Source organism: Ovis canadensis, chromosome 26, assembly GCF_042477335.2.
Source record: "Ovis canadensis isolate MfBH-ARS-UI-01 breed Bighorn chromosome 26, ARS-UI_OviCan_v2, whole genome shotgun sequence".
Lineage (NCBI taxonomy): Eukaryota > Metazoa > Chordata > Mammalia > Artiodactyla > Bovidae > Ovis > Ovis canadensis.
The window spans coordinates 21,199,275-21,212,970 of record NC_091270.1 but is presented as its reverse complement, the minus strand read 5'-3'; the positions used below and the strand labels follow the sequence as shown (position 1 = coordinate 21,212,970).

Below are 13,696 nucleotides of genomic sequence, written 5' to 3'. Positions count from 1 at the left end.
ATCAGATGCTACGGAAAAGCCATAGAGAAAATGAGAGCCAAAGGAAAAACATTACCAGAACCAGCTTCTCAGTATTCACTGCTCTATTCTATTTTCCCTTCCCCCCCGCTAAAGTATTCCTTCAGGTCTCAGTACCCCGGTGACTCCCCTTTAATATGAGCTGACTGGAAAGGAGTCAGTTTCTGACAACCACAGGAGTATTCCGATTTTCAGGCTGCCTCCTTGAAGCCCGAACAATCATTTCCAACTCAGCCTGCTATTCCCTGCCTTTCTTTTCTGCAGCCTTGTCTTAATGACAACACAGAGAGTGAGGCTGGAAACCCATCAGAATTCCACTGAGAAAGTTGGATACCTTCTCTCCTGGGAGTCCACCCGTGCGGTATCTGTCTGTTACCATCACTTTGTCTTATTGCTTTCTTGGCTGTGGAAACTGGCCGGATTTAAATAGCTTTTAAAATGACTTATGTAAGATGCACTCATCTCCAACTGTGTGGGGAGGTGAGTGGATTCAGATACAAAGCCATCATCAGCGCTGTCACGGAGACCCGCTCTCGCAGGCTGGAAGCCTGCATCTTCCTGGTGTTTTATCGGGGAAGCCGCCCAAGACACAATGAGGTGATCACTGCTCTCTGATCACAAGCCAGCGGAGTATCCCGTTACCTTGTCTCTGTGTTTATCTGTGAAGACCAGAAAAGGCTATCGTGACACAGATAAAACGTTCTGCTTTTGGACGGTCACTGAATCCGTGATTCATTCTGCTTTTTTGTGCTCTTTTTTGAGAATATTCCTCAGGTTTGTTTTCTGTCCTCTCAGGATTCCCAAGGGATACAGAATAAATACACGGCCTCGCTCTGTCTTCAGATAACTTTCAGTTTAGTTGAGAGAGATCACTAATCCACAGGAGGTGGAATTGGAATGCAGGCTGCGGCAGTGAATGAGTAATGAAGGGCGTGACACAAAGCACTTGTTCTGAGAGGGAAGTCCTCTGAAACGTTTCCTGGAGAAGGTTGAAGTCCAGTCTCAGGTTAGATTTGGTGAAAGAGGAAGAGGGCCTTGGGGCCCCCACTCACCTCTACTGAACCATGTGGGCTAAGCAGTCAGAGGCTCAGGACATCAGGAAAAAGCTGTTCAGAGATTTCTTCAGCCAGTCCCTCTGATTCTGGATGGACCTGGATGAGGCTGGCAGAAAGCAGCCAGGCACTGATAACGCTGGGGATGAAAGCAAGTCTCGAAAATATTCATAACTGGATTCAGATGCTGTGCCTTGATACTATGCCTCCAAGTTCATAGCTAAATGCTCCTGGTCCAGAAACTCGGTGCTTCTTGGTAGGATGTTAGGGAAACCTCCATTTCTGCATTGCCGAGTTGCAGCTTCTGCATCGTTCGCCCGCCTAGTTTTCGCTGCCTTCATCCTCACGTGGCCTTTCTCCCCTGGGCTCCTCTCTCTTCATATTATTGGGGCCCATTCCACTCCTCATCTCAGCTAGCTGTTAATACATATGCAGAACTCCACTTATGACCAAGGTCACGTTCTGCGGTACTGGGGGTTAGGACTTCAACATATCTTTGGGACGGGGCACAATTAAACCTAAAATACGGAATGCAATTATATTACCTAAAAAGAATTACACTGCTTCTCTGGCTTCAATTTGTATACCTCAACATTTTTTACGGCTAAATGACTGGATGACAATCTTGGCGAAAATGTTAAATAATGTGATGATAAAGGATTTAATCTTTGTCTTTAGAAACGGGTATACCATTTAGGTTGCGGACAGTATGTTTAAATAGATTTTTAACAGACGGTAAAGCGTCTGCCTACAATGCGGGAGACCTGGGTTTGATCCCTGGGTTGGGAAGATCTCCTAGAGAAGGAAATGGCAACCCACTCCAGTATTCTTGCCGGAAAAATCCCATGGATGGAGGAGCCTGGTGGGCTACAGTTCATGGGATCGCAAAGAGTCAGACACGACTGAGCGACTTCACTCACTAAGAAGAAAAAACAGAGAATTGGTATCAACTGAGAGAGCGTCCTCTACTGGCCGTGCTCAGTACTGTGTCTGCTCTCTGATGCTATTTCGGATGGTATGGAAACATAAATACTTAACTAATATAGGACCTGTGATTCATATTTAGTGTATCAGTGGCAGCTGGTTCTAAGAAAACATTAAAGTCATAAAGTCATTGACTTACATTTTTGAAAGATTGAGCGTGGGTATGCTTAGTTGCTTCAGTCGTGTTCAACTCATGGCGACCCTATGGTCTGTAGCCCACCAGGCTCCTCTGTCCATGGGATTCTCCAGGCAAGAATACTGGAGTGGGTAGCCATGCCCTCCTCCAGGGGAAACTCCTGACCCAGGGATCGAACCCGGGTCTCCTGCATCTCCTACCTTGTAAGCAAATTCTTCACCGCTGAGCCACCAGGGAAACCCTTTAAAAGATTGACCTTATCGTTTGTAGAGAAGATATTCTTGGCTATCAAACAGTGTAGAAAAGCAGAAGCTTTTGACATAGCTATCAAAATTTTATTGTAATTCTAAATTGATATAAATAGAATATTAAGGATATTATCTAATTGTTAGCTAGATAACCTACTAAGGACATTATTAATAAGTGTCCTTAATAAGGACATTCAGAAAAGGGTTTAGGGCCAGAGACAGCTGGCCAAGAAAGTAAATTTAATAGGTAGGCTAGAAAGAGCACAGTAATTTGAATTCTGAGGCCATTTCAGTTGCTATGACGGCTGTTGTAGACCCAGGACACACAGTCGTGGGAGGCAGTGGGAATGCTGATGTAATGCTTCTAAAATCTGACGGTCCACAGAGTGTAGGGGTTAGCCCTCGAAAGCTCAGTGGCATTTGTAATCAATACGCTTCTTTCACTTCATCGTGTCTCTTCCTGATGGTTTTCTTTTATCCCACCACTAGTTACAATTGTTGAGCCAAGCGCTACCGCTCCAAATGAGATAACGCATTTTAGCTTCCAAAGATATTTTACAGCTGTATTTGTAAATTAACAATGATTAGCAAAATAGTTAAACCTACCTGAAGGCTGACAGCTGACATAGATGCCGGACCCCAATAGATGGCGCTGTTGAAACTAAAAGCACAATTCAGTGTTCCCTTGTCATTCTAAAAAGGCTTTAAGGGGTAGTTTTCCACTATCTTCTGAAGACGGAAGATCTCTTGCATATGAACAGAAACTGACAGTGTTTGCTCTCTATTAAGAATAGCTTCTTTCCTCACTCCTGTATTAGTAAAAGTTCTTAGACCAAAATTCTTGGTCTAAGATGAAGTGTGGATTGTATTCTTGACTACTGACCAGCCTTCAAACCAATTAAAATACTCATGGATGTTAACTATTAAGAATTCAATTGCTTCCAAAAATTCAATGTTAGCACACTAATTCTGTGGTAATGCTATACTGTTATCACCCTAGAAGTCTATCTAGAATATAGATTATTTTATAGAATTGGAGAGTTTCATTGGAACTTAAGGAGTTGGAATCTATGCAGGAATTTGTCCAACAGTGCATTTTCATTTTTTCCCCTTTGCATGTCTGTGTCCTCTGGGCTTACTTCTCTGGTTGCTATTTGTCCACCGATCTCCCATTACAGCATCGTTTGTGTTCTTATTAGACTTTCTCTTTGTATACAGACGCCCTTCATCCCTTCATCACTATCTTTTTATGTCAGATTTAGTATGCACTCACCCTGTTCCTGATCTATGCCTGGAGAAATGAAAAAGAATGAAATGAGTAATCAAATAGAGTCTCAGCCTTGAAAGATTTTGTAAACCAGCAAAGGGGATAAAAACATCAGAAAGTGGGCACAAAGGTAAATAAACATGGACTGCCTTCCCTTTCCTGGCCTTTTGACTGGAATATAGGAATCGTCCATAAATTAATGATGACGAAGACGATACCTTGAAAATCTTGCTACTGAAACGTATAAAGTGTGTTAGATTTTAGAAACGGGCATTTTGTGAATGGGGATAGAAGGGCCACAGTCTGCTATAATGACAGGCTTGAGCGAAGCTGTTGCATGAATGGTCACAGGATATCGCTGCCGCTGCAAGCCTGTCTCCCGGGCAGGACCTCTGTCAGGCCTCTAATCAGATGACTCCCTGAGAAGGGCTTATGCAGATGGAGGTTTGGGCTGTTCTGTTTCTTCTCTGGTAAGCAGGACTGTCTTCATTTATTGTTTGGCTGGAACCACACTGAGTTCCAAGTGTTCTTTGTATTAATAAATAACAAGTTGATGACGCTCCTGTTATTTTTGTAAGCTGATTAGGCAACACTTAATATTAACTATTCTTGACTCACATTAATACATAGAATTTGCAAATTAGAGTCAACTATGATTTGCAAATTGAAGTTAATTAGAAAGTCCTAACACAGTGCCTCCTAAAAAGGCCAAAACACTTTGCATAGAAATAGCCAATTTAGAAGTCACAATTTTCCAACTGCTTTTGGCAAACAATTATTCCTCTGAGCTGTCCTCAACTGGAGTGAAGAGATGAATATTCACAAAATTGGTGAGAATTTAGAAGGTGATTACAGGGCCATTCTTCTTGAGCGCTGGGGACTGTGTTCCTCCACGGCTCACTTGTTGCCCAGTGACGAAATTTGATAATTTGAAAAGCTGTAATAGCTCATCAATAAAAAGAGGGACGATCTAGACAAGAGTTTCCAAATACTAAACACACGATAATCTGTTGAGATTCTTGTGTTATATTGTTAGACCTTATTCTTCTTTCTTATGGAATTTCAGAGTGTTAAAGAAAAGCAGAGTTACCTGTGACAATAAACTTAAAACTGATAGAAAAATTTTTTTAATAGAAAATATCAAGATTATGAATAGGTACCTTGAAAAATTACATCAAAATACATCAAAAAATACTACAATGTAATTTACCACATCAGTTGAATTAGGGAATGACAGCCCTCTCAATGCCTGCTGAAAAAGTATTTGATTTGTTATCCATGATAAAGGTTCTCAGAAATTGAAAATGAAAAGCAGTTTCATTAATGTTACAGAGACCACAAAAGTATCCTATAGCAAGGGGCCTGTGTAGTACAATCATTTTAGACTCCATATTTCCAAAAATTTTTCAAGAATATTTTCAACACCAAGCACAAGGAAAGAATGTTCAACATAGAACCAGAAGTTCTAGGCAAAGTAATAAGACATGGACATGAATTACAGAGTAGAAAAATGAAAAAAGAGAACAAAGAGACAAATTCAATAATTTGCAGGGAACATGATTATCTGATTTTGCAATTAAATATAAATAGCAAAATATTAAGAGATAAGTTCTTAAAAAACTGGAAGGAATTAGATAAAAACTTTCTGGATACACAGCAGTTTACAAATAGAGTGTATGTATGGGTCGCATCATGTGCAGATATTTTCTGCCATTCAGTAAGTATTGTTTCGCTTTGTCAGGGGTGTCCTTTGTTGTGTAAGAGCATTTAAATTTAATTACATCCTAGTTAAAATTTTTGCTTAATTTATTTTTTGCCATAGGAGACAAATACAAAAAATGTTGCTATGATTTATGTTGAAGAGTCTTACATCTGTGTTCCCTTCTAGGAATTTTATGGTTTCTGTTCTTACTTTTAAGTCTTTATAAGTCCAGTACTTCTTTTAAGTAGTATTATATCAAAGTCCTTGGAAATTTTAGTAGGTCTATAGTTTTCAAGAGAAACATAATTTCTATTTTGTCTATTACAATAGAAATTGCATAATTTATATTAATATTTATAAAAAGTATTTGCGAGTTGCTAATATTACGATATCGCTCACCCAACATCCCTTAAAGACTAATGTGGTCTTGATCACCTTTGCACATCTATATGGAATTTGGCTTGGTAGAAGATGCATTTAAAAGTTTGGAAAAGTAGGTTTTGATCAGTTTGAGATTTTGAATTTTGGTAGGAAAAATACTAATGAAAGGAAATTTTTTGTAGTTAAAATTTTTGTTAAGCAATTTAGATAGCATTTTGTGTCAAATTAGAAATCTGAGATACAGAAAGATTGAGTTAGGCCCATTTAAAATGGGTAATTGTTCTGAGCTAAGTTCCCCTCCTGCCTCAGGTAATCATCAGAGAAGCCTGGTTTTATTAGGCTACCTTCTAATAGAGCAAGTGTCCCTTTCTCTGAAGCAACATATGAAGAGAATAAAATACAAATTAGTAATATTTCTGAAATTATCCTAGAAGTTTATTTTCAAGGAGAAAAAGCTCAGTATAATTAGTATTTTGCCCAAGATGTTCCCAGGCTACACTTATCTTGAAAGGGTCTCTAGAATCATTCCATATGAAATGTGCAAGCTCCTTTGGGGTGTTTTTAGATCAACCTATTCTCTTACTATATAAGGAAACTGGGAAATAGGGTGGTCACGTAGTGACGTGAACCAGCTTGTCTTGTAAGATTTAAATCTATTACTAAGGCCCACGATTTTGTTGTCACACCATTTGTCCCTAAATTAGGAAGAACTGTAACTCCATGACTAATCTCCGTGACCAATAAACTTTTGCCAGATTTCACCTAGGAACCCTACCATATATGTTAAAGTGGCCATGTGGTTTATCATTCTAATCAGGTCATTTTGAAAGGAAGAGGATGTACTAGATGAAGCCCACACCAAAATCCCAAAGAAAAGATGAGACTGCCTCTGACCAACCAGAATCTATGTTCACCCTCTGTTTGTGGACTTAACAGCATTTCCTCTCAAGACAGAATCGTAAATTGATGATCTTGAAGGCTAGTAACTAGGGCAAGAATACAAAGAACAGCTTTAATCCTCAAAAAGTCGTATTATCTTTTATTTAAGTAATTTAATAATTTGGGGGCTCAGGATAGAAATCAGACGTTAATTAAGAAGGATTTAGAGAGGCTTATGCTAAGCATTTTGAAGACATTTCTTTCGTATCTATGTCAGGGTGAATTGCAGGCTTCGTGGAGTTGATGTTTTGATTGTGGAAAGACGAGTATAATAAGGTAATGAGATCTGTAGCTTGTCCTTCCTCAATAAATTTAGAAAATGCTTTACTTAAATGCAACTCTACTATTACACATCAGTTGATGAAGTAAGAATAAAATTAATGCAATTTAAAAATTTTAATAAAGGTTATAATTAATATTCAAAATCACTCTTTGGAATGTACCCACCTCTAAAGTTTTCAAGGGCATGATAGCTAATGTATCCATAGAATTTATTGTTTCTTCCAGTCCTACCTGCCTTTCTGTCTGTTCAGCCATGCTTATATCTACAGAAGGAAGAGAAACTGACCTTCAACACTCCAATCTATTTATTTGGTTAATTCACAAAATTGTATTAAATATTTGGCCAGTACCAGTGCCAAGAGTCCTTTATATTCGACTTTATCCTTTGGATTTTTTCCCTTTATTACTGTGTTGCTGTTGTCAGTTGCTAAGCCGTGTCCTACTCTTTGCAACCCCACGGACTGCAGCTTGCCAGGCTCCTCTGTCCTTCACTATCTCTCGGAGTCTGCTCAGACTCATCTGTTGAGTCGATGATGCTATCTAACCATCTCATCCTCTGTTGCCCCTTCTCCTTTTGTTCTCAATTTTCCCCAATATCAGGGACTTTTCCAGTGAGTTGGCTCTTCGCATCAACTGGCCAGAGTATTGGAGCTTCAACTTCATCATCAGTCCTTCCAATGAGTATTCGTGCTTGATTTCCTTAGGATTGACTGGTTTGATCTCCTTGCAATCCAAGGGACTCTCAAAGAATCTTCTCCAGCAGCATAGGTTGAAAGCATCGATTCTTTGGTGCTCAAGACTTCTTTACAGTCCAGCTCTCACATCCGTACATTACTACTGGAGAGGTAGAAAAAAAAATCACTAATTGACAAGCTACTTTAAGCATCCTTATAGATTTCATGTTGTTTAATCCTAAAGTTCAGCATTGCTTGGGCTGGCTAGATTTTAGTAGGAGATAAGTAATTAGAGACTGTGGGTGGTCTTGATGCTACACACACAGGTAGTCACCTTTATTTTCTTGGTTGATAAATCACCTTTAAGTCAAGGTAAGGGGCTTCCCTTCTCTCCTAGCATTGACAGCCGTGAAGTCTTTTGTGTTGCAAAATGGTGGGGCTCTGGAGAAGATTAGAATAGAAATCCTGGACTTTGAGTAGCTATGTCTCTCTTTAGGAAAGGGGATAATTGGATGCTCTATTTTGAGGACTGGATGTGAAAATTCCCTTTTTCTCAATGTATGGAGAGAAGGGATAATTTTCCTCTCTGTGTCTGTGTGAGTTAGATATGTGTGTGTCTGCATCATTTCTGGCAGTTCTTGTGACAGTTGTGTGATATCATGTCAGCATAAATTATTCTCAAATCTTTTGGCCATGCACACTTTCCAAGAGCTAGTGCACGTATCTCTGGGACACAGACACTATAAGGAAGTCCAAGATACGGGGAGCAGCTCACAGAGGTCTGTGAAAGGCACTGACTTTGTCCCTGTTACTGGCCGGATGGCAGTCTTTATTTTACTTAGAAACTGTTAGACTGTAGTCACATTACAAATGCCTCATACACTCTCCTTGCTTGACTTTGGGGTATCACTGAATTATAATACAGAGGAATAATGCCTGTAATGAGGATAAAGAATCACGTTTGTATAATTTGGGTTTGCAATGGACAGGTACTATTGTGTTGGGACAGATTTCCATTCAAATTTGTAGCAAAAACAATTAGCTCTTAAAGTGTAAATCTTTGATTATTATAAAGACAGTATCCACTTAAAAAATCTATCTCAATCCGTCATCCCCAGAGAAATCTTACATAATTTAAACTTTAAATATCAAAAAGTAATTTTAATATGCTAGAGATCTTTAAAGTAACTCAGTTACTTAAATGCAAAAATAATGCAAACATACAGTCTGTTAAAAACAGTCCTTATTTATTTAAAAAATTTTATATAGTATTTTCTGTGGTTTAACTTGTTTAAAGTATAATTATATACATAGTACTTCATAAATAGAAACAATCAAGATACAGCTAAGCAAAAACAAGAAAACAAATTCAATATTAATTTCACCAGCCAGCGGCAATAACTATGAACACATATGATGCACTTTCTTACAGAATTACCGCAGATAGACCCCCACAAACAAGCACACTGACGTTTTTAAAGGAATTTCTATACTTTAGGGGCTTTAAAGGGATTACTGTACTAAACTTTTTTGATAACGACACTTTTCACTAATCACTATATTATCAGTGTAGAGTTTTTTTTTTTAGTTACTTTTAAAAAATGGTTCTTTATACTTTAAGAAAATAGATTGTTTTTTAAGAGTTATGCATTTATTTGTTTGTAGATGTCAGCCGTATTGTTTTAGTCTTTATTGAACTCAGCATACTTGGATATTCTGGCTTGAAAGCAGTCCATACAGGCCGAGTGTGCTTGTGCAGTTATTCTGAATTCTCGCACGTGAGACATGGTTAGCTGCTTAAGACCTAAAACTCACATTCAAAACGATAGATGCAATTGTTTCTGAAGTAAGTTGCTTCACTGCCGTTCTTGCTTCTCTGCTGGAAGAGGATTTTTGTTGTGGGAACTTTCTTTGGGTTTGCAACTGAGCCACCCCTAGGAGGTGCCAGGTTGGCATCCCGCCAGAGGCATTTGTGAATCCCACCCTCGCGGGCTCTGCTGGCTCCTGGCGTGCTCGCTTCTGCTTCTGGGAAGTCACTGTCGCTTTGTCAGGCCCTCTCAGGCCAAAGCGGCGTCTGCACTGAGATCGCCTGTCCCTTTTGCAGTTGGTTTCTGAGGACCTTACGTAACTCTTCGGTGTTGTTATTGCTATGTCAGTGTTACATGTTATAATGCATTGGACAAAATATTAAACAATTCTCAATAATAACACATCACAATGGGAAGGTGTGTCTCTTGCCAAACCGTGGTGTTGTCAGATTTGATGAGCCATGTATTAAAATTACAGGAATTTAAAAATATCTGTCATACCTCATTATATTTTGATTATTTAACAGAACCAAAGGTAGAGATCATTCAAAGTTAATCATTCTAGAGACTGATAAGATAGCTTAATAATATCTAAATTTTCACGAAAGATATCCTTTTAAAACAGTGAAAATGACATCAAGGTTAATTAAATCCCAACTTTATTCCTATTTTCACATAGTTTCAGAAAGTCTTTCAGATTTCAGAATCTGCTTAAGTGAAGAAATGGTATTAATATTAGGAGTCAATGACTTTTTAAATAATTGGTATTTTTTAAAATTGTAACAATTTCTGTGGAAATTGCTTTTGGTCGATTGTAATTTTTATTTTTAATTAAGGTGGAATATGATAGGTATACTGTATAAAATATTTATTTTAAAATGCTAGACAGTAGTAACATTTTGAACAAACAGATCAAATCACAATGTAAAAAAATCTAACTTCAAATTCTTCTAAGTTGGGACTTGCTTCTTTTTGAAACAGATATTATAAAATAAATGAGACAGTTGCTGAAAATATCTTCCTTTTTACTTGATTTAGGAGTTAGTGTTCTTGAAGCTTTGTGAGCCTGGGACCTGAAGCGTGCAAAGCATCACATTTAATAAACTCCATAAGACGTTCATGTTATTGGTTCTAATGGCAGTTTACTGAGATAGATGCATTACTCAAAATCACATGTCTATATTTAGAGGATGTACAGATTAAATATGACAGAATTTTTTCCTCCCTGTGATGGATGGATTAGCAAGTAGATAGAATTGTTTTGGACCCAAGAAGACAGGTTTGATTGCATGCCACCCTCTCTCAGATATTGGCATTTTTTTCTCAACAAGTAAGGGCAAGTGCACGTCCATTTTGTTTATTGGTAGTTCAGCATAAGCTTGTGTGCATGTGTGTGTCTGTGTGTGTGCGGTTAACAAGGGTAAATACTAGGTAAATTTAATATGGGGGCTCAAGTAGCAATCCCTTCATTTTGTTTTCTGCTGTTGAAAGGAATTAATGGATAATGTGTTATCAATAATATTTGAATAGGGAGAAAACAAACCGCAAAGAGCTGCAGCACATGCGTATACACATCCGTCCTGGATTTCCTTCCTTCATTAGTTAAGCCAGTGCACTTTCTAGTGTTTCTGGTCTGTCTTATATTAGACAACATCCCTTGATCTTTATATGCTTTTAGCCTAGTAGGGAAGATCGTCAAACATATTCCTGAAATTAATTGTAGTAGGCCAAAAAGTGAGCATTTCCACTTGGCTAAGGAGGAGGTCGGGGAAAGCTTTAATTCAAGGAAATCTTGGTTCAGCTGAGACTTAAGGCATGAGGTGTCTGTCAGGTGAACAGGCTAAGTCGCTGTGTTCTGGTCAGAAGCCATAACATGAGCAGACACCTGTGGGTGGCTGCCAAGGGGCTGCGCGGTGTCCTTGTGGCTAGAAGAGGTGATGCGCAGAGTGTAAGTCAGTTGCGCGTTCCATTCAGTGACTCACGGAAACTTACCAGAAAGAGGGTGCTTTGTTTCCTCCTGTGACAGCTCAGGAGAGCCAGTTGCTAAAACTGAGTCAGAAGCGAGAATGTCAAGGTATCCGTCCCCCATAGTCTCTGGGAGTTACCCACGTGAGCACAAGAGGTCAGCCAATTATTTTTTTCTTTCTCTTTTAGCTTTGTCTTTTCCAGAATATTTCTTGAAGATGAATTCAATCCACTCCAGGAGATTAAAGCTGTTAAATGTTCAGTCGTTTGATCTCAGTAATAGGAGTAATAAGCTTTCCTGATGGCCCAGAGGATAAATTATTTGTATGCACAATAGGACTCCCAGGTTCGATCCCTGGGTTGGGAAGATCCCCTGGAGAAGGGAATGGCATCTCACTCCACTATTCATGCCTGAGAATTCCACAGACAAAGGAGTCTGGTAGACTCCAGTCCATGGGGTTAAAAAGTGTCAGATACAACTAAGCAACTAACACTTTCACACTCTTTGAGGGGTTTATCACAGCTTGGGCCGGAGTGCCCTTGCAGAGTATTGAGGAACCCATTAGAGGGAAAGCTAAAGGAGAGGGGCTGTAGATGTCTTTGACTGTGTGTACTTTGGAAGATAGAAGACCAGAGGATTTTGGCAGGATCAGATGTCACTGTGATTTTCCAGGTGAGAGAATAACATGATTCATGCCCTGGTCAGCTGAACAACACACCAGTTACTGAGATAACTGTGTGTGTGTGTGTGTGTGTGTGTGTGTGTGTGTGTGTGTGTGTGTGTGTGTGTGTGTGTGTGTGTGTGTGAAATTCACTTGTCGCAGACCAATACAATTCTTATGTGTTAGTCATGCAGTCGTGTCTGACTCTTTGTGATTCTATGGACTGTCGCCCCCCAGGCTCCTCTGTCCATGGGATTCTCCAGGCAAGAATCCTGGAGTGGGTTGCCGTTTCCTCCTCCAGGGGATCTTCCAGACCCAGGGATTAAACCCAAGTCTCCTAGCGCCACGGGGGAAGCCCCCATGCCACACTAGATTTTAGCCAAAAGCTGAGAAGCAAAGGCTGAGAAGTGTTTACTGTTTACCAGTTGGTATTGGTGTTTTTGATAGAAAAAATCACTTGGGATTATGTCATTAAATAAGCATTTTATTTTGGAACAGTTTTAGATTTATAGGAAAATCCCGCGGCACACAGAGTTCCCATGTACCCATCGCCCAGTTTCCCCTCTAATACCTTCCATTGCTTCAAATCAATGATTGGTTCTAATCAATCATTTGCTCCAGTCAGTGAGCCAGTAATGATGCAGTGTTACTAACTAATGCCTGTATTTTATTGCACCTTGTTCAGTTTTTGTCTAATGTACTCCTTCTGTCCCAGGACCCCATGAAAATAGGGAATATGCTTGTCCTGCCCCCACTGAGACACCTCTTGTCTGAGGCAGTTTCTCAGACTTGCTTTGCTTTGGGGGCCCTTGCCCATTTGAGAACCAGTTCTAATGATGATGAGGCGCTCCATCATCTGAGACTTGTCTGGCGCTTTTTTCATCACGTGACTGGGGTTGTGGATATTTGGGAGGAAGGTCATGGAGGTAACGTGCCCTTTTCATCTTGTTGTATCAGGGGGTAAACTGTCAGCCTGAATCCTCGCTGTAGATGTTGAACTTGGTCACTGCCTGAGGCAGCGCTTGGAAGGTTTCTCTGCTGTAAAGTTCCTCCTCCTCCTCCACCGACTTCTTCTGTCCCACATTCCTGGGACGAAGTTACGACACACAACCTAAGGAGTTATGGTCATCTTCTTAATTGCAGAGTATAATTTATATTTCAAATACAAATTATTTGAAATTGTACTGCATGAGAGATTTGTCTCTTCTCTATTTTAATTAATTAGTTCATTTGTTTATGCAAATACAGACTCCTTGGTGAATTGATATATTTTACACTATTGGTTATAGTTGTACCACTGTGTTTTATTTATTTGTTCGTTTCTCAAATCATTCCATCTCTGGTTGTCGGGAATTCTTGCAGTTGAATCCTGTGCCTCTTCACTGGGTATGTAAGCTGGTACTCCTTTGCTTTCTAGCACTAAACAGTCTCAAGATTCACCGTGTGTATTTCCTGCACCCGTCTGTGAATCAGTCAATTATCCAAGGAACCCTGGTTCACTTGATCAGAGTAGGTGTTAGTAAACAAAGCCTGGGGACTGGGTGTGCTCATTACTTCTGGGGTGTCATAGATTTTAGG

At 39.5% G+C, this 13,696-nt stretch overlaps 1 pseudogene; it reads right to left on the bottom strand.

Annotated features, from left to right (window-relative positions):
- The window catches only part of LOC138430797 (ubiquitin thioesterase OTUB1-like), a 64,900-nt pseudogene extending 51,860 nt beyond the window's left edge, over positions 1–13,040 (bottom strand).
- Between the last annotated feature and the right edge of the window lie 656 nt (positions 13,041–13,696).